This window comes from Dendrobates tinctorius, unplaced genomic scaffold (assembly GCF_039654945.1).
Source record: "Dendrobates tinctorius isolate UK_male_01 unplaced genomic scaffold, ASM3965494v1 ptg000164l, whole genome shotgun sequence".
NCBI classification, from domain to species: Eukaryota; Metazoa; Chordata; class Amphibia; order Anura; family Dendrobatidae; genus Dendrobates; species Dendrobates tinctorius.
In genome coordinates this window covers 11,401,440-11,428,029 of record NW_027361831.1, presented here as the reverse complement: position 1 = coordinate 11,428,029, position 26,590 = coordinate 11,401,440, and the positions used below count along the sequence as shown (strand labels likewise).

General features: G+C 48.7%; 1 protein-coding gene across 1 annotated transcript in view; it reads left to right on the top strand.

Annotated features, from left to right (window-relative positions):
- The window catches only part of LOC141053041 (uncharacterized), a 73,617-nt gene that overhangs the window by 25,253 nt on the left and 21,774 nt on the right, over positions 1–26,590 (top strand). The window lies entirely within an intron of this gene.

The following is a 26,590-nucleotide window of genomic DNA, read 5'->3' as shown; positions in this document are numbered from 1 at the left end:
GCATGGGTGAACCCCCTCTGGGAGCGCAATGACCCTCTCGACTCTCAGCTTTCCACCTTTTTGGACACCTTCCGCAAGGTGTTCAACGAGCTGGGTTGGCTGGCCTCTACCACCGAGTCTCTCTTTAACCTCCATCAGGGTACGCTACCGGTGGGACAGTATGCCATCCGTTTTCGTACCTTGTCCTCTGAACTCGGTTGGAACAACGAAGTCCTCGTAGGGATCTTTTGGCGTGGCCTGTCCGGTCGGATCAAAGACGAACTGGCAGGTCGGGATACTCCCACCTCTTTAGTGGATCTGATCTCTCTGGCGACATGCATTGACCTGCGGTTTCAGGAGCGTGCCCGTGAATCAGCCGGAGAGAGGAGCTCCTCTCACCTCCTTCGTTCCTGCCCCAAGAAGTTGGGAAACTTCTCCGCCTAGGATTGGTAGGAGATGCTTCCCCAGGTGTACATGATCCCTCCTTCCCTGCTCTTGTCCATGTTATTGAATCTCGGTGCCAAGCGTTATTCTGAGGAGGCTTTTCTGGATTCTGGCGCGAAGGGGAATTTTATCACACTCGAGGCAGTTAAAAAATACCGGATTCCTGTCAGATCCCTGGAGACTCCTCGGTCGATTGTTTTGGTCAATGGTACGTCCATGCAGGAGACCATTACCCAGGCCACCGAAGAGATCGAGCTGCAGATCAAAGCCCTGCACCGGGAGAAGATCTCCTTCCACGTCTTGTCTACCATGTCTCACATGCTTCTTCTAGGTCTCCCTTGGCTACGGACTCATGAGCCAACCCTGGACTGGCGGTCGGGCGATATACTCCGTTGGGGACCGTTCTGTCAGGAGAAGTGCCTGCTGCCCGTCCATCCGATGAACTCTGCCTGTCCGTCGCCGGCACCTACAGGTCTGCCGTCGGCTTACTGGTCCTTTGCAGATGTCGTCGACAAAAAGGAGGCTGAGACTCTGCCCCTCCATTTGCCATACGACTGTCCAATTGACCTCATTCCTGGTTCTACGCCACCCAGGGGTAGAATATATCTGCTATCCCCTGCTGAAACCCAAGCGATGTCTGAGTATATCCAGGAGAACCTTGCGAGAGGTTTTATCCGTAAGTCCTCCTCGCCCGTGGGAGCGGGATTTTTCTTTGTCAAAAAGAAGGACAGCTCCCTCTGTCCTTGCATAGACTACCGAGGCCTAAAGGATATCACGGTCAAGAACAAGTACCCATTGCCATTGATCGCATAGCTCTTTGCCCGGCTTAGAGGAGCTCGAATTTTCACCAAACTGGATCTTCGTGGAGCCTACAACTTGATCCGCATTCGTTCTGGTGATGAGTGGAAGACCGCCTTTAACACCTGAGATGGTCACTACGAGTACTTGGTCATGCCCTTCGGCCTCTGCAATGCCCCAGCGGTGTTCCAGGAGTTCGTGAATGATGTCTTCCGGGATATGCTGTACTCCTGTGTGGTAGTCTACCTGGATGACATCTTCGTTTTTTCTCCAGACCTCTCCGCCCACAGAAAGAACGTGCGTCAAGTCCTCCAGCGCTTGAGGGAGAACCGCCTTTATGCCAAGCTCGAGAAATGTGCCTTCAAGCAAACGTCCCTGCCATTCTTGGGGTATATTATCTCAGACTCAGGTCTACGCATGGATCCGGCAAAGGTGTCCGCCGTCCTCGATTGGCCACAGCCCCATGGGGTGAAGGCAATCCAACGCTTCCTTGGTTTTAGCGAACTACTAGCGACAGTTCGTTCCTCATTTCTCCTCGTTGGTTCGCCCCATCTCGTCCCTTATCCGCAAGGGAGCTAACCCAAAGGCTTGGCCCTCTGAGGCTGGAGAGGCCTTCCAGTATTGAAACAAGCCTTCGCCACTGCCCCGGCGCTTCACCGACCTGAGATTAGTAGACTTTCACTCTCGAGGTGGACGCATCCTCTACCGGGGCTGGCACAGTCCTTCTGCAGAAATCCTCTTCTGGACATTTTGTTACCTGTGGCTTCTTTTCTAAAGTATTTTCCTGCACTGAACAGAACTACTCCATTGGCGACAAAGAGCTATTGGCCATTAAATTGGCCTTGGAGGAGTGGAGGTACTTACTGGAAGGTGCCATACATCCATTCAAGATCTTCACGGACAATAAGAACCTGACGTACATCCAGTCCGCACAGAGACTCAATCCTCAGCAAGCCAGGTGGTCCCTATTCTTCGCCCGCTTTGACTTTGAACTACATTTTCGGCCCGGCAATAAAAACATTAGAGCGGATGCGTTGTCAAGATCATTCCTGTCATCTGATGCAGAGGAAGAACCCTCTCATATCATTGATCCATCCAAAGTAATTACCGTGGCTCCTGTCAAGTTAACCACGTTACCTCCGGGAAGAACCTTTGTGGCTGAGGATAACCGAAAACGAGTGTTAAACTGGGGACATTCGTCCAAGATTGCCGACCACGTTGGTGTCAAAAAGACTTTGGACTTAATCTCTCGCTATTATTGGTGGCCTTCACTCTCCCAGGATGTTAAAGACTTTGTGGCATCTTGCCCATCCTGTGCCCAGAACAAGATACCCAGACAACCACCCTCCGGTCTTCTGCTCCTGCTTCCCGTTCCGTCGGCTCCATGGCAGCACATAGCCATGGATTTCATTACTGATCTGCCTTGTTCTTCCGGTTGTACTGTGGTCTTGGTGGTAGTAGACCGATTTTCAAAGATGGCCCACTTCATTCCTCTTCCCGGACTACCCTCTGCTCCTGACTTGGCGTAGATCTTCATTTCCCATATCTTCAGGATTCACGACTTCCCCCAGCACATCGTGTCAGACAGAGGGGTCCCATTCACCTCTCGGTTCTGGAGAGCTCTATGCGGACTCATGAAAGTGTCATTGGATTTCTCTTCCGCCTATCACCCCCAAACCAATGGGCAGGTGGAACGTACCAACAGATCCTTACATCAAGCCTCCGGCATTTTTCTAATGCTCATTAGAATGACTGGGTCGGTCTACTTCCTTGGGCTGAGTTTGCCTACAATAATCACTCCAGTGAATCATCTACCAAGTCTCCTTTCTTCATCGTCTTTGGACAGCATCCCAGTGTGCCTCTACCGGTACTTCCTGTCTCGGGGGTACCTGCTGCCGATTATCTGTGGAGTTCTCCAGGGTATGGCAGGAGACCAAAACCGCTCACGAGAAAGCACGGGACAGAATGAAATTACACGCTGACAAGAGGCGCCTGGACGTTCCACCATTTCTCCCTGGTGACAGGGTGTGGCTCTCCACCAAATATGTCCGCCTTAAGGTACCATCTTACAAACTGGGTCCCCCGTTACATTGGTCCTTTTGAGGTCCTCAGGCGGATTAATGATGTTGCTTACAAATTGAAACTGCCTCCTTCACTCCATATTCCCAATTCCTTCCATGTGTCTCTCCTGCGGTTCTTAACCGATTTCATCCTTCTCCAGGCCACACACCCAAGCCTGTTGGCTTGGGGGATGAGTTTGAGGTGAATGACATTTTGGCCATGAAGAAGGTAAGAGGGAGAACCATGTTCTTGATCGATTGGAAGGGTTTTGGCCCCAAGGAAAGGTCATGGGAACCCAGGGAGAATATACACGCACCCCATATTTTGTCTAAGTTCCTCTCCAGCTTTAGAAAGAGGCGGCGTAAAGGGGGGTACTGTCACGCCGCGCTCACCTGGGGGCGGGACCTCGGTCCCGACGTCATCTCTTCCGGAGCTGCGGTCACTCCGGGGGTCCCGCCAGGTGCGCACGCGCACCTCTCATACCTAGGTTCCTGTCTCCTCCATGTTATGTCTGCGCTTGCGCGCTTTTCTCAGTTCGGTCTCCAGGTCAGTCCTCTCTATGGTACTGGAGGACTTGACCCGGAAGCTCTCGTGATCATGTGCAATATCAGGCTACCTCTTCCTAGGGGAGGTGCCTGATTATTTTTGTGCTTCCTGGCTTGGTCTGCCGTGTCCTTGCCTGGATGTGCGCTGCATTCGGATCCTCTGCCTTGCACTCTGCTGTGCCTCTTGGCACACGGTCTGAACCTGCACTCTGCCTTGTACTGAGTTGTGCCTCCTGGCACACGCTCTGATCCTATGCTCTGTCTTGTACTCGGTTGTGCCTCCTGGCACACACTCTGATCCTGTGCTCTGTCTTACAATCAGCTGTGCCTCCTGGCACACACTCTGATCCTGTGCTCTGTCTTATACTCAGATGTGCCTCCTGGCACGCTCTCGGAACCTGTGCCTTGTCTCATACTCAGTTGTGCCTCCTGGCACACGCTCTGATCCTGTACTCTGTCTCATACTCAGTTGTGCCTCCTGGCACACATTCCAATCCTGTACTCTGTCTTATGCTCAGTTGTGCCCTCTGGCACACACCCTGCTCCTGTACTCTGTTACACCTCCTGGCACACCTGCTGCCTGACTCAGTGCTCTGACGTACTCCTTGCACGCATCCTGCTTCACTCACACCCGGATGTGCGAAGTCTCTATACCACGTGTTCCCGTGTCCACGCTTTACACGTTCCTGCAGACACACTCACCCACTCATGTCTCCTGTGAGCCGGCCGCCTGGTGCCAGCAGTCGTGGTACCTCACCCCCTGGGGCTTGCCCCTGACACTCCCTGTATAGGGGGTGGTCTTCACTAGGTCAGCTCGCCCTGGGAGGGTTGGTGCCACGACTCAGAGGGTCCACTCCAGGAGTCGTCACAGTATAATCTGGCCATGGACCTCGCTGGTACCACCGCCTCCGCCCAAAAGGAACTGGTGTTCCTACGGGAGAATCAGACCAGGATCATGTCCTCTCTGAAATCTATGGAGTCTCGTTTTTCAACTATTCAGTCTTCTAATCAAACTAGGGTTATGGCTTTTTCAAATCCATGGAGTCCCGTTTGTCGGCCATGCAGTCCTCTGACCCTGGGAATGCTTCCCAGTTGGCCAGCCTCCAGCAAGAACTCACACAGCAACGTGACACCCAGGTCCATATCCTCAACTATATGGCGTCGGTAAACAGTCCGCTCCTTTCCATACAATCCGGTTTTGCCCAGTCCTCGGCCCCGCTGCCGCGCCTCGGCAAGCCACCCCGATATAGCGGGGACCCTAAGTTTTGTCGAGGATTTCTGAACCAATGCCGGTTACATTATGAGCTGTTGCCGCAGCACTATCCCACTGAACGCGCCCAAATTGCCTTTATTGTTTCACACTTAGAGGGGGAGGCATTAGCAAGGGTGAACCCCCTCTGGAAGCGCAATGACCCACTCGACTCTCAGCTTTCCACCTTTTTGGACACCTTCCGCAAGGTGTTCGACAAGCCGGGTCGGCTGGCCTCTACCACCGAGTCTCTCTTTAACCTCCATATAGAAAGAACACCGTGAGCACAACTCGAGATTGCTTTAACGGTTTGGGAACCTTAGCACAACAAATATAAACCTAGCACTCAACTTAAAGGTATTCGCAAGGCGGTTTATTGTAATATACGAAAAAAGACGTTTCGGTCAATGTGACCTTCTTCAGTTACTACAAGGGTAAATATAATTACAAAACAAAACAAAATGTCATATACAACAGAAAAGATAACAAAGGAAAAAAAACAAAAACAAAGGAAAACAGAAGTATATACATACAATAGACAAAATGGTCATACAAAAATAGGATAAATTGGTCGCAGATAACGCCAGGTATCCCACACTGCCCATATCACGCCAAATAGTTTAGAAGGAGCCATAGAAAATATATAGCAGCAATCCATAAGAATGTGAGACATACCGTGTGGTATATAGATTGTGTAGAGCTTATAGGCATCAGAAAGGACGATGGTGCTTTAAGCATCTTACAAACAAGGTGTGGTGAAATGGTAGTAGTTGTGAATCATGTAGCAGGAGAAAAAAAAAGGTACTTACTGAGGAGAATGATCTCTCTAAGGTAATGAGCTGTGGAGGATATAGCAAGGGGGAGCATTATTGCAATGTGTGCATAAATAGTATCACCTCCCGTGAATAGGTACATATCAGCACTAAGTATTTACCTTGTCAGTATATAGGAGAGGGGCAAGCGTGCCTCCAGATGCGGTGTCCACCGGCCATCTGATCCTGCATGCAGACATGCAGGTTTTAAAAGGGGAGGGGGAGGGATATTTAGTGGTGGGCGGCCAATGGGAGCTGTAAGCTCCAGTAAACAGGAAGTGACTAACAGGAAGAATATGGCTGTGCGTTCCACGGCACACAGAGCTTGCTTTCCACCAGAAGAAAGACATAATACCAGCTCAAAATGTGGAGAAAGACATGCTAATGATAGCGGTTATGTGTGGGGATGCTATATATTGTTGGTAGGGAGATCGGAGAGCAGAATTCAATAGATAGAAATTAACATATAAATGACCATAGCCTGGTCAAGAGAAAACATTGAACAGGGTGGGAGTGAGCAGGCAATGGTCCCTGGGTGTTGGGATTATGCTAATTGAGACACAGTGCAGAGGTCCGGTAATATGCTAAATATCTTTATTGTGATAATTCATACATAGACAATATATTCAAGGCGAACTATATAGAGAGAAGCAAAAGAAGCTGAGATCAATAGTATTTGTGCTGTGCCGACTTGTGGGAGAGAAATAACGCTACATAATCCCAAATAGATAGGAAAAGGCTTGTAGCAGTGGCGTCCAATTCCAACCCATTAATATAATCGACTCTGTGAGAAAGAGAGGAATACGTTAGTATATTGTGGCATCAAGAAGGCTCCTAGAAAAACGAATATACACATGAGAGTAGCATAATAAACAGGTCAGACCAAACAACAAATAAAGGAGCCATTTACATACACTGAGTGTTGGCTCTTATTTTATAAGGGGCTTATGTGAGATGTAGTTTTTTACAAAAATGCTGATATTTCGGGCTCATAGTTTCAAGGGTATGGATCCAAAATACCTCTCGTTTTTTGAGGTGAAGGATCCTGTTACCACCCCGTCGGGGAGGTGGCACCTGTTCAATTACCTGAAAACGAAGTTGTGAGATGTTATGACCCTGGGTAATGAAGTGGTGGGGAATGTGAAGAAGAAGATTTTTGCACCTAATTGTTGATTTGTGCTTTGATATTCGATCTCGTATGGGTTGTGAAGTTTCCCCTACATATAAGAGACCGCAGGGACATTTAATGAGATATATCACATAAGCAGAATCACATGTAAAGAAATTGGAGATTTTAAATTCTTTGCCAGAATGGGGGTGTACAAATTTATCTCCCTTGAGAACATTGTTACATTGGACACAATGTAAGCATGGGAAAGTTCCCATTTTAGGTTTATCTAGAAAACGTTGTTTGTTAATAGTGGATTTAGGGCCAATGTCTGCTTTGACCAGGGAGTCCTTCAGATTGGGTGCTCGTTTAAAGCAGGGGAAAAACGGTTTTTGAAATTCTCGAACATCAGGATGAGCTGTGGAAAGTAAATGCCAATTTTTACGGATGGACTTGTGGATAATATAGGCAAAGGGGTGGAACGTATGTACAAATGGAATGCGGTTCGTCATTCCCTCTTGTGATTGTGTGGTGGTATCTCTTGATGCCTCTAGTAAAGAGGGGGGATACCCTCTTTCTACAAATTTTTTGTTCATCTCATCCAGGCGTTGAGTTCTAGTATCAGTGTTGCTAACAATACGTTTCACTCTTTGATATTGTGATTTAGGTATTGCCCGTTTGGTGGAGGGAGGATGGAGACTTTCAAAGTGGAGGAGGCTGTTCCGGTCTGTACTTTTGATATACAGGTCAGTGGATAGGAAGCCATTGGGATCCTTAATGACCATGGTGTCCAAAAAATTCATGCGCCAAAGATCATGTCCTATGGTGAATTGGATACCGGGCCAGGATGAATTCAGGATGTCAAAAAAAGAGAGCAAGGACTCCAATGAGCCGCCCCATATGCAAAAGATATCATCGATATAGCGCTTCCATATGATGGCGTAATTGCGGATCAGGTCGTTTTTATAGATGATGCTTTCCTCCAAATCCGCCATATAGGCATTTGCATATGGGGCGCTACATTGGAGCCCATTGCGGTCCCACGTACCTGTAGGTAGAAGTCGTCTTGGAACAGAAAAAAATTAGAAGTGAGTACCAAGTGGAGAAGATCAATACATAGGTGTATTTGATCTACATCCATTCCTGTGGAAGTGAGTAACCGGGCTGTGGAATTAATACCATCAGAGTGGGGAATCGAAGTGTAAAAATCCTTTACATCTAGTGTCATGAGTATTGCCTCCTGTGGGACTTTTTGGAGATGTTGGATATCTGATAGAAAGGCCCCTGTGTCCAGAATAAAGGACTTAGACTTCTGAATCAAAGGTGTTAATATTTTTTCTAAACATACTGCCAGGGATGACAGAATTGAATCTGTAGACGCCACAATTGGTCTCCCAGGTGGTTTCTCCAGATTTTTATGGACTTTTGGGAGAGTATAAAAAACAGGAGTGATGGGGTTTTTATTACTGAGAAAATCACAAGTTTTCTGATCGAGAACCCCCAGATCTGAGTATTTCTGGAGGATGGTATTAATTTGGCGGCTAATATCAAAAGTGGGATCCCGCGGCAGTGTATGGTAAATTGAAGTGTCATTCAATTGTCGCATGATTTCGGACAAATACATGGATTTATCCATGATTACTAGGGCCCCACCCTTGCCGGCCGGTTTTATGACTATGGAGTTGTCCTCCTGTAAGGACTGAAAGGCATGTCGTTCCTCAATTGTAAGGTTGGAAGGATGAAACAAAGTACCCCTATCAATACCATTTCTTAATGATTGGAATGAGTTCTGTACAAAATTGATGAATGTTTCAACTGCATGTGAATCATGTGGGGGCCAGAACAAACTTTTATTACGTAGGCCCAAGCAAGATGTTATTAGTGACTGCAGACTTGGGAGTCCTCAGTTCTCTACTCTAGCACTGGGAGTGTGCGGCTATGTGACCACAAGTATGTGATTTGTATAACTCTGGCCAGTGGCTTCATTCTAACTAGATGTGTCTGGACGCTTTCAATTCACTTGTATTGAGTAAGGGGTACTTCACACTAAGCGAGATCGCTAGCGAGATCACTGATGTGTCACCGATTTTGTGACGCAACAGCGACCTCGTTACGTGTGACACTTGTGATGTCACTGATCGTGCTTGAATGTCCTGGGCCATTTTTTGATCGCTGGTGTCCCGCTGGCCAGCATGCATCACTGTTTGAAACCGACAAGCGACCTCGTTAGCGACTCAGAAATCATAGACGCAGGTGGGAGTCGTCAGAATTGCTGCTGTGTGACACTAAGCAACACATCAGCGATCCCGCCGAGATCGTTGCTGCGTCATTGGGTAAATTTGACTGTTTGACAGTCAAAGTAGCGACCATTTAGCGACGCACCAGCGATGCTTAACAGGTCGTATCGTTGTCGGGATCGCTGGTGCATCGTTAAATGTAAAGGGGCCTTAAGACTTGTACAATCAAATGGGTGTGAACAATTAGCTCAGGGGAAGGGAAATCCAGGCCTCGAGAGCCTCACACAGTGCAGATTTTCAGGATTTCCTTGGTATTGCACAGGTGATAATATAATCACCTACACTGCTGAGGATTCCAATTAACTATTAGCTAAACCATCTGAAAGAGTTTTCTCAAAAACAGGCCAGATAATAACAGAGAGAAGAAACCGACTCAGCTCAGATAAACTGAAGTACTTAGTATTTCTTAATGCCAATCTGCCATAAATCTTGTGTTCAAGTGATCTCATATTGAAAATGCAGTCTTGTCTGTAAAAATTTAGTCATTTTGCAGGAGAAACTGAGCAGATTAATTAACAGGTATTTTGATTATGTAAAGTACTGGTCTTTCTATAGAGGCAGGTGTATCGGTGATAGGGTTTCTGGAAGCACAGCTGTATCTGTCAGTCACTTATTAGGAACATTTTTATGCTAGGAATACCAGAATGAGCAGGGATTTAGAATGATAAAATTAAGTTATTCTAAATTACTCCTCAAAAACATATTTACTTGCTCAACTACACTTGCTCTATAACATGCTGCCTGCAGATAAGACTTCGTATTTGATGTGACAGGTTTACTTGAGGCCAGTATCAATATATGGAAAAAATGACTCCTAATCCCTTGTAAATTAAGATTTACTTTAATACTGTTTGCACTTTTATGCTGCTTTCATATATTTTTTATGGGTAATAATCCTGTATAAGGTGGTGAGATCACCTCAGTGTTTTTTTTGTTTTTTTTTTGCACTATATTAAAGGTTTTGTCTGGTCACAGCATATTGACATTATATCAACAGGATAGGTCATCAATTTGAGAACATTGGGGTCAGACTCCAGCATCTCCACCTATCGCTCTTATTGGCTCCTGTGGCTGCTCAATGTAAGCACTTTGAACTAAAGGCCCCGTCACACTAAGCGATATCGCTAGCAATATCGCTATAACGTCACTGGTTTTTGTGACGTTATTGCTAGCGATATCGCTGTGTCTGATACTTACCTCCGACCGCTCCTCCGCTGGTTATCGCTGATCGCGCGAGAACATCCTGGACTGTTTCTCGTCGTCAGCTTCCTGCGGCGCTTCCTGCTGTGGAGACGAGCGACGCGTGGAGCCGGGCGGGAGGACGCAGGATCGCCTCGTCTGACAGGTAAGTAGCGACCCCCGATCCCAGCGATGTCGCTGGTGAGATCTGCCTGTGAGGCAGCTCACTAGCGACCACTTAGCGATGCACCAGTGATTGTGACCGCGTCATATCGCTAGTCGGGATCGCTGGTGCATCGCTAAGTGTGACGGTACCCTTAAGTTGCAGAGTGCACAACAGATTTATTCAATTTATGGTGGCTGCTGTGGAGTAGTGTAATTTTCTTTTGAATAGAAGCTGTTTTGCAGTATCCACCAGTTGTGACTACAAACTAAATGGAGTATTTTGCAGTTCTGTTCAAAGTGTTATATTCAGCAGCCATTGAAGCATTTGAGGGAGTGTTGGGTGGGTGTCGGACATCAATATACCTTCACCAGACAAATCTTTAATTTAATTACTCATTTCCAAAAACATTCCTGCCGGTTGCTATGAGTTGTCACATAGCACCCAGTTAGGCAGACTGCTATAGTGGTATTAATTCTCCTCTTGCAATAAGGCACGTAATGTGATAGTGTTAAACTAGATATTTAGCATAGTCGTATACTGTTTTCTTACAGGCTGCTAAAAGTACTGTTAGTGGTGATGCCATCTTTTGACTCAAATATTTTTGTTGCACTATTTACTGTTATTTGGCTGTATTTTTTTCTTGCAGATTAGTATGGGTTTAATATAGTCCAGTTGAAAGTGGCCACAACACCTGACTTTTACAATGATTGCACTGCTTACAGCAATTTTAGGCTGTTTTTCTACCTATTACTAGCATTAGTACATAATGGTGTTGTCTTTAAAAAAAAAGTATCTGCTGTATAGCTGATAACTTGGTGATACTGATTACTGATAAGTGGTTGTCCGACCACTGGGAGCTGCACCAGTTAGCAGAAAGGTGAGTTTGTAATGCTTTTACAAAATAGAATGGTAGGTTAGATGCCCCACTCATTCTGTTTAGGGCTGCTGAAAAACTAAAAACAAGCTAAGCAGCTTCATAAAGAATGAACCATGTGCCACACTGCTGCTATATTGTAATGGGGTGAACACACCCAGTGATCAACAAGAGATCACTGATCCTGTGGATAAGTAATTACCTATTTTCATTGGACATCCCATTTACACCTGTTTGCGCCACTTTTTGAATGACTTATCTTAGTTGCACTTTGTTTTATTTGCACTATGTACAACTATTTTATGCTGTTTTCCTTTGTGTTGCTATTGATATTTACAGAGGTTGTCCATGACTAGCGCTGATGGCCTGGCCTTACTTAATGTCAGGGGTGGTGAACTCCAGACCCAGAGGGCTGCCAACAGTGCATGTTTTCAGGATTTCCCCACCCCTGCTTTATTTGATCAATGTGAGATCGCGGGAGGACAGCACCTAGCACCCCTGATGATCAGCTGTTCGCGATGTCGGCCAGAGTTGCCGAGTTATTAAGGTGCTCCATCTACTAAGTAGTGACTGCAGCTAGGTACTGCACATCTGCTCTCCAGCAATCACACACTGATCACCTATAGTAAGGCCAGGACATTATTATTATTATTATGCATTTATATAGCGCCATTTATTCCATGGCGCTTTACATGTGAAAAGGGGAAATAAAGACAAGTATAATAAACATGTGTAGGACAAGGGACACACAAGTACATAAGGAGAGGGGACCCTGCCCGCGAGGGCTCACAGTCTACAGGGACATCCGTGTTAGTCATAGACAACCTCTTTAAAGTTGTTCTATGTGTAATACTACCTCAATGACATTTACTGTAACTTAATTGTTAATAAAATTGGTATGTAACTAGGGTTGCATTGCCATATTCTGTTTGACTTGCTGGGATTTGGAGTGCTGTGCACCACCAGCAGGAGAAGATGATACCATGTTACAGTATTTATACATTTCTGTTCCAGGTTGTGTTGAAATAAACTGATTTTACTATTCAGTATGCTTTGCTTACATATTTTGTAGTGTGTGTTGGCACAGTGCTTCCAACATGCCTTTTACGGATTATACTCTTATACAGCGCCAACATAGATTGCAGCACTTACTAATCCAGACAGGACATGTACAAAAAACACCACAGATTAGAAAGGAATACATGGTAAGACTGTCTGCAACCGAGGAGTCGGGGCCTGATCACAAGAACTGACAATCTGAGGAGACAGCAATGCTGAATAACAGTCTACACTGCGTCACTAGATCCTTATACAGGGGTATAATGAGGCCTCACTGTACAGGAGAGACCGGAGCGAGGAGCAGGGGCCTGATCACAAGAGCTGACAATCTGAGGAAACAGCAATGCTGAATAACAGTCTACACTGCGTCACTAGATCCTTATACAGGGGTATAATGAGGCCTCACTGTACAGGAGAGACCGGAGCAAGGAGCAGGGGCCTGATCACAAGAGCTGACAATCTGAGGAAACAGCAATGCTGAATAACAGTCTACACTGCGTCACTAGATCCTTATACAGGGGTATAATAAGGCTTCACTGTACAGGAGAGACCGGAGCAAGGAGCAGGGGCCTGATCACAAGAGCTGACAATCTGAGGAAACAGCAATGCTGAATAACAGTCTACACTGCATCACTAGATCCTTATACAGGGGTATAATGAGGCCTCACTGTACAGGAGAGACCGGAGCGAGGAGCAGAGGCCTGATCACAAGAGCTGACAATCTGAGGACACAGCAATGCTGAATAACAGTCTACACTGCGTCACTAGATCCTTATACAGGAGTATAATGAGGCCTCATTGTACAGGAGAGACTGGAGCGAGGAGCAGGGTCCTGATCACAAGAGCTGACAATCTGAGGAAGCAGCAATGCTGAATAACAGTCTACACTGCGTCACTAGATCCTTATACAGGTGTATAATGAGGCCTCCCTGTACAGGAGAGACCGGAGCGAGGAGCAGGGGCCTGATCACAAGAGCTGACAATCTGAGGAAACAGCAATGCCGAATAACAGTCTACACTGCGTCACTAGATCCTTAGATAGGAGAATAATGAGGCCTCACTGTACAGGAGAGACCGTAGCGAGGAGCTGGGGCCTGATCACAAGAGCTGACAATCTGAGGAAACAGCAATGCTGAATAACAGTCTACACTGCGTCACTAGATCCTTATACAGGCGTATAATGAGGCCTCACTGTACAGGAGAGACCAGAGCGAGGAACAGGGGCCTGATCACAAGAGCTGACAATCTGAGGAAACAGCAATGCTGAATAACAGTCTACACTACATCACTAGATCCTTATACAGGGGTATAATGAGGCATCACTGTACAGGAGAGACCGGAGCGAGGAGCAGAGGCCTGATCACAAGAGCTGACAATCTGAGGACAAAGCAATGCTGAATAACAGTCTACACTGCGTCACTAGATCCTTATACAGGTGTATAATGAGGCCTCACTGTACAGGAGAGACCGGAGCGAGGAGCAGGAGCCTGATCACAAGAGCTGACAATCTGAGGAAACAGCAATGCCGAATAACAGTCTACACTGCGTCACTAGATCCTTATATAGGAGTATAATGAGGCCTCACTGTACAGGAGAGACCGGAGCAAGGAGCAAGGGCCTGATCACAAGAGCTGAAAATCTGAGGAAACAGCAATGCTGAATAACAGTCTACACTGCGTCACTAGATCCTTATACAGGGGTATAATGAGGCCTCAGTATACAGGAGAGACCGGGGCGAGGAGCCGGGGCCTGATCACAAGAGCTGACAATCTGAGGAAGCAGCAATGCTGAATAACAGTCTACACTGTGTCACTAGATCCTTATACAGGGGTATAATGAGGCCTCACTGTACAGGAGAGACTGGAGTGAGGAGCAGGGTCCTGATCACAAGAGCTGACAATCTGAGGAAACAGCAATGCTGAATAACAGTCTACACTGCGTCACCAGATCCTTATACAGGGGTATAATGAGGCCTCAGTATACAGGAGAGACCGGGGCGAGGAGCCGGGGCCTGATCACAAGAGCTGACAATCTGAGGAAGCAGCAATGCTGAATAACAGTCTACACTGCGTCACTAGATCCTTATACAGGGGTATAATGAGACCTCACTGTACAGGAGAGACCAGAGCGAGGAACAGGGGCCTGATTACAAGAGCTGCCAATCTGAGGAAACAGCAATGCTGAATAACAGTCTACACTGCGTCACTAGATCCTTATACAGAGGTATAATGAGGCCTCACTGTACAGGAGATACCGGAGCGAGGAGCAGGGGCTTGATCACAAGAGCTGACAATCTGAGGAAACAGCAATGCTGAATAACAGTCTACACTGCGTCACTAGATCCTTATACAGGGGTATAATGAGGCCTCACTGTACAGGAGAGACCGGAGCGAGGAGCAGAGGCCTGATCACAACAGCTGACAATCTGAGGAAACAGCAATGCTGAATAACAGTCTACACTGCGTCACCAGATCCTTATACAGGGGTATAATGAGGCCTCAGTATACAGGAGAGACCGGGGCGAGGAGGCGGGGCCTGATCACAAGAGCTGACAATCTGAGGAAGCAGCAATGCTGAATAACAGTCTACACTGCGTCACTAGATCCTTATACAGAGGTATAATGAGGCCTCACTGTACAGGAGAGACCGGAGCGAGGAGCAGGAGCCTGATCACAAGAGCTGACAATTTGAGGAAACAGCAATGCTGAATAACAGTCTACACTGCGTCACTAGATCCTTATATAGGAGTATAATGAGGCCTCACTGTACAGGAGAGACTGGAGCGAGGAGCAGAGGCCTGATCACAAGAGCTGACAATCTGAGGACACAGCAATGCTGAATAACAGTCTACACTGCGTCACTAGATCCTTATACAGGTGTATAATGAGGCCTCACTGTACAGGAGAGACCGGAGCGAGGAGCAGGAGCCTGATCACAAGAGCTGACAATCTGAGGAAACAGCAATGCTGAATAACAGTCTACACTGCGTCACTAGATCCTTATATAGGAGTATAATGAGGCCTCACTGTACAGGAGAGACTGGAGCGAGGAGCAGAGGCCTGATCACAAGAGCTGACAATCTGAGGACACAGCAATGCTGAATAACAGTCTACACTGCGTCACTAGATCCTTATACAGGTGTATAATGAGGCCTCCCTGTACAGGAGAGACCGGAGCGAGGAGCAGTGGCCTGATCACAAGAGCTGACAATCTGAGGAAACAGCAATGCCGAATAACAGTCTACACTGCGTCATTAGATCCTTATATAGGAGTATAATGAGGCCTCACTGTACAGGAGAGACCGGAGCGGGGAGCTGGGGCCTGATCACAAGAGCTGACAATCTGAGGAAACAGCAATGCTGAATAACAGTCTACACTGCGTCACCAGATCCTTATACAGGGGTATAATGAGGCCTCAGTATACAGGAGAGACCGTGGCGAGGAGCCGGGGCCTGATCACAAGAGCTGACAATCCGAGGAAGCAGCAATACTGAATAACAGTCTACACTGCGTCACTAGATCCTTATACAGGGGTATAATGAGGCCTCACTGTACAGGAGAGACCGGAGCGAGGAGCAAGGGCCTGATCACAAGAGCTGACAATCTGAGGAAACAGCAATGCTGAATAACAGTCTACACTGCGTCACTAGATCCTTATACAGGGGTATAATGAGGCCTCACTGTACAGGAGAGACCGGAGCGAGGAGCAGGGGCCTCATCACAAGAGCTGACAATCTGAGGAAACAGCAATGCTGAATAACAGTCTACACTGCGTCACTAGATCCCTATATAGGGGTATAATGAGGCCTCACTGTACAGTAGAGACCGGAGCGAGGAGCCGGGGCCTGATCACAAGAGCTGACAATCTGAGGAAACAGCAATGCTGATAACAGTCTACACTGCGTCACTAGATCCTTATACAGGGGTATAATGAGGCCTCACTGTACAGGAGAGACTGGAGCGAGGAGCAGGGGCCTGATCACAAGAGCTGACAATCTGAGGAAACAGCAATGCTGAATAACAGTCTACACTGCGTCACTAGATCCTTATACAGGGGTATAATGAGGCCTCACTGTACAGGAGAGACCGGAGCGAGGAGCAGGGGCCTGATCACAAGAGCTGACAATCTGAGGAAACAGCAATGCTGAATAACAGTCTACACTGCGTCACTATATCCTTATACAGGGGTATAATGAGGCCTCACTGTACAGGAGAGACCGGAGCGAGGAGCAGGAGCCTGATCACAAGAGCTGACAATCTGAGGACACAGCAATGCTGAATAACAGTCTACACTGCGTCACTAGATCCTTATACAGGTGTATAATGAGGCCTCACTGTACAGGAGAGACCGGAGCGAGGAACAGGGGCCTGATCACAAGAGCTGACAATCTGAGGAAGCAGCAATGCTGAATAACAGTCTACACTGCGTCACTAGATCCTTATACAGGGGTAGAATGAGGCCTCACTGTACAGGAGAGACCGGAGCGAGGAACAGGGGCCTGATCACAAGAGCTGACAATCTGAGGAATCAGCAATGCTGAATAACAGTCTACACTGCGTCACCAGATCCTTATACAGGGGTATAATGAGGCCTCAGTATACAGGAGAGACCGGGGCGAGGAGCCGGGGCCTGATCACAAGAGCTGACAATCTGAGGAAGCAGCAATGCTGAATAACAGTCTACACTGCGTCACTAGATCCTTATACAGGTGTATAATGAGGCCTCACTGTACAGGAGAGACCAGAGCGAGGAACAGGGGCCTGATCACAAGAGCTGACAATCTGAGGAAACAGCAATGCTGAATAACAGTCTACACTGCGTCACTAGATCCTTATACAGGGGTATAATGAGGCCTCACTGTACAGGAGAGACCGGAGCGAGGAGCAGGGGCCTGATCACAAGAGCTGTCAATCTGAGGAAACAGCAATGCTGAATAACAGTCTACACTGCGTCACTAGATCCTTATATAGGAGTATAATGAGGCCTCACTGTACAGGAGAGACTGGAGCGAGGAGCAGAGGCCTGATCACAAGAGCTGACAATTTGAGGACACAGCAATGCTGAATAACAGTCTACAATGCGTCACTAGATCCTTATACATGGGTATAATGAGGCCTCACTGTACAGGAGAGACTGGAGCGAGGAGCAGGGTCCTGATCACAAGAGCTGACAATCTGAGGACACAGCAATGCTGAATAACAGTCTACACTGCGTCACTAGATCCTTATACAGGAGTATAATGAGGCCTCACTGTACAGGAGAGACCGGAGCGAGGAGCTGGGGCCCGATCATAAGAGCTGACAATCTGAGGAAACAGCAATGCTGAATAACAGTCTACACTGCATCACCAGATCCTTATACAGGGGTATAATGAGGCCTCAGTATACAGGAGAGACCGGAGCGAGGAGCTGGGGCCTGATCACAAGAGCTGACAATCTGAGGAAGCAGCAATGCTGAATAACAGTCTACACTGCGTCACTAGATCCTTATACAGGGGTATAATGAGGCCTCACTGTACAGGAGAGACCAGAGCGAGGAACAGGGGCCTGATCACAAGAGCTGACAATCTGAGGAAACAGCAATGCTGAATAACAGTCTACACTGCGTCACTAGATCCTTATACAGGGGTATAATGAGGCCTCACTGTACAGGAGAGACCGGAGCGAGGAGCAGGGGCCTGATCACAAGAGCTGACAATCTGAGGAAACAGCAATGCTGAATAACAGTCTACACTGCGTCACTAGATCCTTATACAGGGGTATAATGAGGCCTCACTGTATAGGAGAGACCGGAGCGAGGAGCAGGGGCCTGATCACAAGAGCTGACAATCTGAGGACACAGCAATGCTGAATAACAGTCTACACTGCGTCACTAGATCCTTATACAGGTGTATAATGAGGCCTCACTGTACAGGAGAGAGCGGAGCGAGGAGCCGGGGCCTGATCACAGGAGCTGACAATCTGAGGAAACAGCAATGCTGAATAATAGTCTACACTGCATCACTAGATCCTTATACAGGGCTATAAAGAGGCCGCACTGTACAGGAGAGACCGGAGCGAGGAGCCGGGGCTGATCACAAGAGCTGACAATCTGAGGACACAGCAATGCTGAATAACAGTCTACACTGCGTCACTAGATCCTTATACAGGTGTATAATGAGGCCTCACTGTACAGGAGAGACCGGAGCGAGGAACAGGGGCCTGATCACAAGAGCTGACAATCTGAGGAAGCAGCAATGCTGAATAACAGTCTACACTGCATCACTAGATCCTTATACAGGTGTATAATGAGGCCTCACTGTACAGGAGAGACTGGAGCGAGGAGCAGGGGCCTGATCACAAGAGCTGACAATCTGAGGAAACAGCAATGCTGAATAACAGTCTACACTGCGTCACTAGATCCTTATACAGGTGTATAATGAGGCCTCACTGTACAGGAGAGACCGGAGCGAGGAGGAGGGGCCTGATCACAAGAGCTGACAATCTGAGGAAACAGCAATGCTGAATAACAGTCTACACTGCGTCACTAGATCCTTATACAGGGGTATAATGAGGCCTCACTGTACAGGAGAGACCGGAGCGAGGAGCCGGGGCTGATCACAAGAGCTGACAATCTGAGGAAGCAGCAATGCTGAATAACAGTCTACACTGCGTCACTAGATCCTTATACAGGTGTATAATGAGGCCTCACTGTACAGGAGAGACCGGAGCGAGGAGCAGGAGCCTGATCACAAGAGCTGACAATCTGAGGAAACAGCAATGCTGAATAACAGTCTACACTGCGTCACTAGATCCTTATACAGGGTGTAGGGATGTGACTCACTTAGGTGCAGCGGGAGACAAACATGAGGCACGTTCCTTTAAAATTTCACCAGGTTTATTACTCCATAAACCAGAGACAGCATAACACTGAAATGTAACCTTCACTTCAGGCAAAGGAACAGAAATGTCCGTGGCTTCAGACTTGGACTGAGAGTCTCAGCACATGCTGGGAGGTGTAGTCCTCCCCATATACACTAATATACCCAGCTCAGGGCAATGTCCAGAGCAGCGCTCTATCTGCAGCCGCAGACCCAGGAAGGCTTCTCCTTCCTTCGCACACAGGCCCCTCTCTGTAGTGTCCCCCCTGGACACAGGGAAGTCTGTCCACACTCTGACAGACTCCCTCCACACTCTCACATGTGCCAAACACCTCAATTACATAGCCCTGTAACCACACCCAAAGGGGATCACATGGCTATGACATCACCAAAGGTTGTATAGACACACAGGCTTCCCTGACACAGTGTAACAGAAAGATCAGCAGTACCTCTGCTGATCAATACACCCTGGAGCCTGCATCCCAAGGCCACCCACCTTGAGACCCACAATGGTCATTTAGGACCCTGCTCCTGTTACCACACTGAATGTGCCTGTACACCCATCCTGGGACACCCACACAGCGCCCCCTAGCCGACACAGTGGTAACTACACCACATACCTCCCCCCTCTGTTCAAACTTGTGGGGTTGAACACATGACATCACCCAGGTATCTTGAGACCTGGCACCCATGTCACCTTGCCCTACAAGTCGAGAGGACCATCTCCATCTGTTTTGGTAGTCAAACTGCCTCATATTCACGTTAGGCCTCCCCCGCCCCTAGCGGTCAGTATCTCGGCCTTGGGCTTTGGCCTTCCCGTCAACGTCCGTCAGTGTGATCAGACACTCTTTAGTCTCCACCTGTTTGCAGTGCGCTCCGTCACCCGACCTTTCTCTCACCGGCCGGCTCTCCCAGTGCACACTGTCATGAGTCCCACGTCCAGCTGGGCCAACTGGCTGGTCTGAGTCTGACCCTCTGTCACCATGTCCACCACCGGGTCTCGTGCCTATGCTACTAAGATTAGAACTGCCACTTGCGGACTCTCGACGTTCTTGTCTTCGACTACCTGTCCTTTCATTCTTTGGAGGATCCCTTCGGGTCTTTACAACTTGGGTTGGAGGTGGACGCCACCTGACGTTCTGTATCTGCTTATTCATCTGCAGTCGATCCTGTCTTAGCTGCTCAATCTCCTTCAGGTACGCTACCCGATATTCCAGGAGCATGCGAAGCTTCCCAATGCTTTCCACCGAACCAACCACAATGACAGGTACCATGTCATCTTCAATAACGACTTGGATTTCACCAGCAGGTGGGATCCTCACTCTCTTCACACAGGATCGATTCACCATCTCCTGCATCACCTTTCCAAGTCTGCCAACGACTTTCCCCACCAGATTTCTGGGTACCGGAATTATGTCTTCCACAAAGCCCAGCCGACTTTGTGCTTCCCTTGCAAGCTCCAGACGTCGAGCGGCTTTCCAATTACGCTTCACGAGCATCTGTTTCGTGCGGAGACATTGTAGGTGCATCTCCTTCAGGATAGCCACCCTTCTCTCTGTGTCTTCCGTTTCTGCCAGTATCACCAACTGGTCTGTTTCTGGTGCCCAGCTCACACTATAGGCCTTTACTGCCTTTTTAAAGGTCTCATGCACACCTTCGCTGGCACACGCTTCTCGCACGTCTTCGGGTACCTCCATCATGCACTTGAAGGTCATGAACTTGCTCTCATCCTGGACAGATGGCTCTGGGTTCCCCACGGACACTTCCCTCAAGGTATCTGCCAAGACCGGGTGACTGTCTTGTGCAGCTCTTGGTTCACCATCTTCCTGAGATTTACAGTCTTCAGGACCCTTTTCCAAGATGGGCTTTGGCAGTTCTGCCTTGCTATCAGTCGGGCACGGCCGCTGTACGTCTTCACCCATCCACTTCTTCTGCAGAAGACCTTTTACTACTCCACTGAGTTCTTGCAGAACTTTATCTCGCTCCTCTGCCAGGTAGCGACGCTGATCCTCTCTCCTGAGAATCTCCTGTTGATGCTTCTCTTGGGCCTCTCTGAGCACCTCCATATCTTCCAACAGGGTCTTGTTCATGGTTTTACATGCTGACAGGTGACCTCTGAGCTCAGAGACTTCCTTCTCCAGCTCATCCACTCTGTGCTCAGCTGCTTGCCTTAGGACTCTTTCCCGTTCGACATGTTCTGTTACAGTCTCCTTTATCAGCTGTATCTCATGATCTTGTTCTCGTTTGGCCAGCACGTGTCTCACCACTACCTCTTTAATTATATCATCAAAGGGTACCACTGGGTCAGTCACACCAGTCGAGTGAACCCTCCAGTTACCGTCCAGCACCAATGTGTCTAGTCCAGTAGTCTCATCTCCCAGCCCACCATCTGTCTTATCACGAGACCTCAGGTCCGTCAGTTGGGCAGATGTACTTCTTCCTCTGGTCAGTTCTACCTCTGACCTGTCCATGTCAGGAGCCGTCACTGTCTCAGTGTCTGCTTGTCCCACAGTCGAAGCATCTCCATCGTCAGACCAAACGTCATCAAACAAAAGAAAGTCCCGGCCCCTCTCCCAGGTATAGACTAAGTCCCGTGGTATCCCTCTACCTTGGCACTCACCACCTTTGGTCCCCTCAAACACTACTGTGTCTACTGCGTAGTTCACCGTGACCCCGTGTTTACAGTGAACCCTGACGTTTTTCTCGGTCAGAGAGAAAACGAGAGGAGTTCCTGTCAGAGTCACCTGACTCTCTGAGTCCAGCCGACCAAAGGCTCCTTCCCGGTGCAGCATCACTGTACACATCTGTGGCCCGTCATTACTACCCGGAAAGGATATTCCACATTCTGAAAAAGACCTGCACATACACTGCGGTACTCCAGACATACCTACTGAGACACCCAGTGCTGTCACTTCTTCACACTTGGCCCCTTTCTGGACCACCACCCCGCTTTGGGTTGCCACCCCAATTTTGGTCACCGCCCCCTTTTGGAACTCCACCCCTTTTTGGGTTACCACTCCAATTTGGGTCACCGCCCCCTTTTGGGACTCCACCCCTTTTTGGGTTACCACTCCAATTTGGGTCACCGCCCCCTTTTTGGACTCCACCCCTTTTTGGGTTACCACTCCCTTTTGGGTCACCGCCCCCTTTTGGGTTACCACTCCCTTTTGGGATTTCCCCATGTCCGTCCTGCAGAACCTCTTAGGCCACAGTTCACACCACACAGTTTGTCTCTCACGATACCAGACAAGTCCTTGCTGGCACCACCACAGCTCCTGCTGTCACTGATCACCGGCACCTCCGGCTGCTGTTCACACACATACACAGCGGCTGGTGTCACTGCAGCTCCTGCTGCGCCATCTTCGTGGACCCGCCGATCCACCGGAAGCCGCTTGTCACCTTCGTAACCCCGCCGGGTTACTGGAAGCCGCTTGTCACCCTCAAAGATAAAAAAGCCACAAAAGTGCGCCCATAGGGCCTTACCAGTGTAGGTATAATGGGTTATGCAGCAATAATACAGGGTACTCACCCTTAATAGTTGTGTAAAGCCACAACTACTGTATCCGCTTAGTCACATGCCATAAAGCTGCAGCAGGATGGTGTAGACAGACAGCGTCTGCTACCAATGCTCCCAGGGCAGATCCCTTAAAGAAAACACCAGGTCCTTGTGCTGCGAGACCTTCGTGACCCCACTGAGCCACAGCAAGCACCTTCAGGTTTTGCAGAGGAAAAGAAAAAAAAAAGAAAAAAAAAAAACACATGCACAGTCTCTCACATGTCCTGTTCGTGTGCCACTCAGGACGTACCGTCTCCGCCTGAGACCGTCCAACACACAGGGCACACCGGGTGCTATTCAGGGAGCCGACCCTCCTCCCAGGGTCTCCCAACACACCAGCCTCACCAGGTCCAGGGGCTCAGCGGGTGCTCTTCAGGACATCCGTCTCCGCCTGAGACTGCCCAACACACGCCTCACCAGGTCCAAGGTCATATCACGTGTTCCAGGGATCCGATTCCTCTCCCAGAACCTCCCAACACTGACCCTCCAGGACCTTGCTCACTGACCCCTCCAGGAACACAGTCTTTACCACTGACCCAGGTCAGTGCAACACAGACTCCTGTCTGTTACCTGTGTCGGCCACACAGGTTCTCGGATGCCTCTTCTCCTCAGAGGTATCCCACAAATATTAATACAGTCACTTTCTCTGACCTCGGTCAGTATTACTCACGGTTGTCAGACCGTCTGCTCTCCTGGCTCAGAATCGCCAGCACTGCCACACGTGCTTCTGGGAGTCGCTGCCCGCATTCTCCACCAATTGTAGGGATGTGACTCGCTTAGGTGCAGCGGGAGACAAACATGAGGCACGTTCCTTTAAAATTTCACCAGGTTTATTACTCCATAAACCAGAGACAGCATAACACTGAAATGTAACCTTCACTTCAGGCAAAGGAACAGAAATGTCCGTGGCTTCAGACTCGGACTGAGAGTCTCAGCACATGCTGGGAGGTGTAGTCCTCCCCATATACACTAATATACCCAGCTCAGGGCAATGTCCAGAGCAGCGCTCTATCTGCAGCCGCAGACCCAGGAAGGCTTCTCCTTCCTTCGCACACAGGCCCCTCTCTGTAGTGTCCCCCCTGGACACAGGGAAGTCTGTCCACACTCTGACAGACTCCCTCCACACTCTCACATGTGCCAAACACCTCAATTACATAGCCCTGTAACCACACCCAAAGGGGATCACATGGCTATGACATCACCAAAGGTTGTATAGACACACAGGCTTCCCTGACACAGTGTAACAGAAAGATCAGCAGTACCTCTGCTGATCAATACACCCTGGAGCCTGCATCCCAAGGCCACCCACCTTGAGACCCACAATGGTCATTTAGGACCCTGCTCCTGTTACCACACTGAATGTGCCTGTACACCCATCCTGGGACACCCACACAGCGCCCCCTAGCCGACACAGTGGTAACTACACCACAAGGGGTATAATGAGGCCTCACTGTACAGGAGAGACCGGAGCGAGGAGCAGGAGCCTGATCACAAGAGCTGACAATCTGAGGAAACAGCAATGCTGAATAACAGTCTACACTGCGTCACTAGATCCTTATACAGGTGTATAATGAGGTCTCACTGTACAGGAGAGACCGGAGCGAGGAGCCGGGGCCTGATCACAAGAGCTGTCAATCTGAGGAAGCAGCAATGCTGAATAACAGTCTACACTGCGTCACTAGATCCTTATACAGGTGTATAATGAGGCCTCCCTGTACAGGAGAGAGCGGAGCGAGGAGCCGGGGCCTGATCACAAGAGCTGTCAATCTGAGGAAGCAGCAATGCTGAATAACAGTCTACACTGCGTCACTAGATCCTTATACAGGTGTATAATGAGGCCTCACTGTACAGGAGAGACCGGAGCGAGGAGCAGGGGCCTGATCACAAGAGCTGACAATCTGAGGAAACAGCAATGCTGAATAACAGTCTACACTGCGTCACTAGATCCTTATACAGGTGTATAATGAGGCCTCACTGTACAGGAGAGACCGGAGCGAGGAGCAGGAGCCTGATCACAAGAGCTGACAATCTGAGGAAGCAGCAATGCTGAATAACAGTCTACACTGCGTCACTAGATCCTTATACAGGGGTATAATGAGGCCTCACTGTACAGGAGAGACCGGAGCGAGGAGCAGGGGCCTGATCACAAGAGCTGACAATCTGAGGAAACAGCAATGCTGAATAACAGTCTACACTGCGTCACTAGATCCTTATACAGGGGTATAATGAGGCCTCACTGTACAGGAGAGACCGGAGCGAGGAACAGGGGCCTGATCACAAGAGCTGACAATCTGAGGAAGCAGCAATGCTGAATAGCAGTCTACACTGCATCACTAGATCCTTATACAGGTGTATAATGAGGCCTCACTGTACAGGAGAGACTGGAGCGAGGAGCAGGGGCCTGATCACAAGAGCTGACAATCTGAGGAAACAGCAATGCTGAATAACAGTCTACACTGCGTCACTAGATCCTTATACAGGTGTATAATGAGGCCTCACTGTACAGGAGAGACCGGAGCGAGGAGGAGGGGCCTGATCACAAGAGCTGACAATCTGAGGAAACAGCAATGCTGAATAACAGTCTACACTGCGTCACTAGATCCTTATACAGGGGTATAATGAGGCCTCACTGTACAGGAGAGACCGGAGCGAGGAGCCGGGGCTGATCACAAGAGCTGACAATCTGAGGAAGCAGCAATGCTGAATAACAGTCTACACTGCGTCACTAGATCCTTATACAGGTGTATAATGAGGCCTCCCTGTACAGGAGAGAGCGGAGCGAGGAGCCGGGGCCTGATCACAAGAGCTGTCAATCTGAGGAAGCAGCAATGCTGAATAACAGTCTACACTGCGTCACTAGATCCTTATACAGGTGTATAATGAGGCCTCACTGTACAGGAGAGACCGGAGAGAGGAGCAGGGGCCTGATCACAAGAGCTGACAATCTGAGGAAACAGCAATGCTGAATAACAGTCTACACTGCGTCACTAGATCCTTATACAGGGGTATAATGAGGCCTCACTGTACAGGAGAGACCGGAGCGAGGAACAGGGGCCTGATCACAAGAGCTGACAATCTGAGGAAACAGCAATGCTGAATAACAGTCTACACTGCGTCACTAGATCCTTATACAGGGGTATAATGAGGCCTCACTGTACAGGAGAGACTGGAGCGAGGAGCAGGGGCCTGATCACAAGAGCTGACAATCTGAGGAAACAGCAATGCTGAATAACAGTCTACACTGCGTCACTAGATCCTTATACAGGTGTATAATGAGGCCTCACTGTACAGGAGAGACCGGAGCGAGGAGGAGGGGCCTGATCACAAGAGCTGACAATCTGAGGAAGCAGCAATGCTGAATAACAGTCTACACTGCGTCACTAGATCCTTATACAGGTGTATAATGAGGCCTCACTGTACAGGAGAGAGCGGAGCGAGGAGCCGGGGCCTGATCACAAGAGCTGTCAATCTGAGGAAACAGCAATGCTGAATAACAGTCTACACTGCGTCACTAGATCCTTATACAGGGGTATAATGAGGCCTCACTGTACAGGAGAGACTGGAGCGAGGAGCAGGGGCCTGATCACAAGAGCTGACAATCTG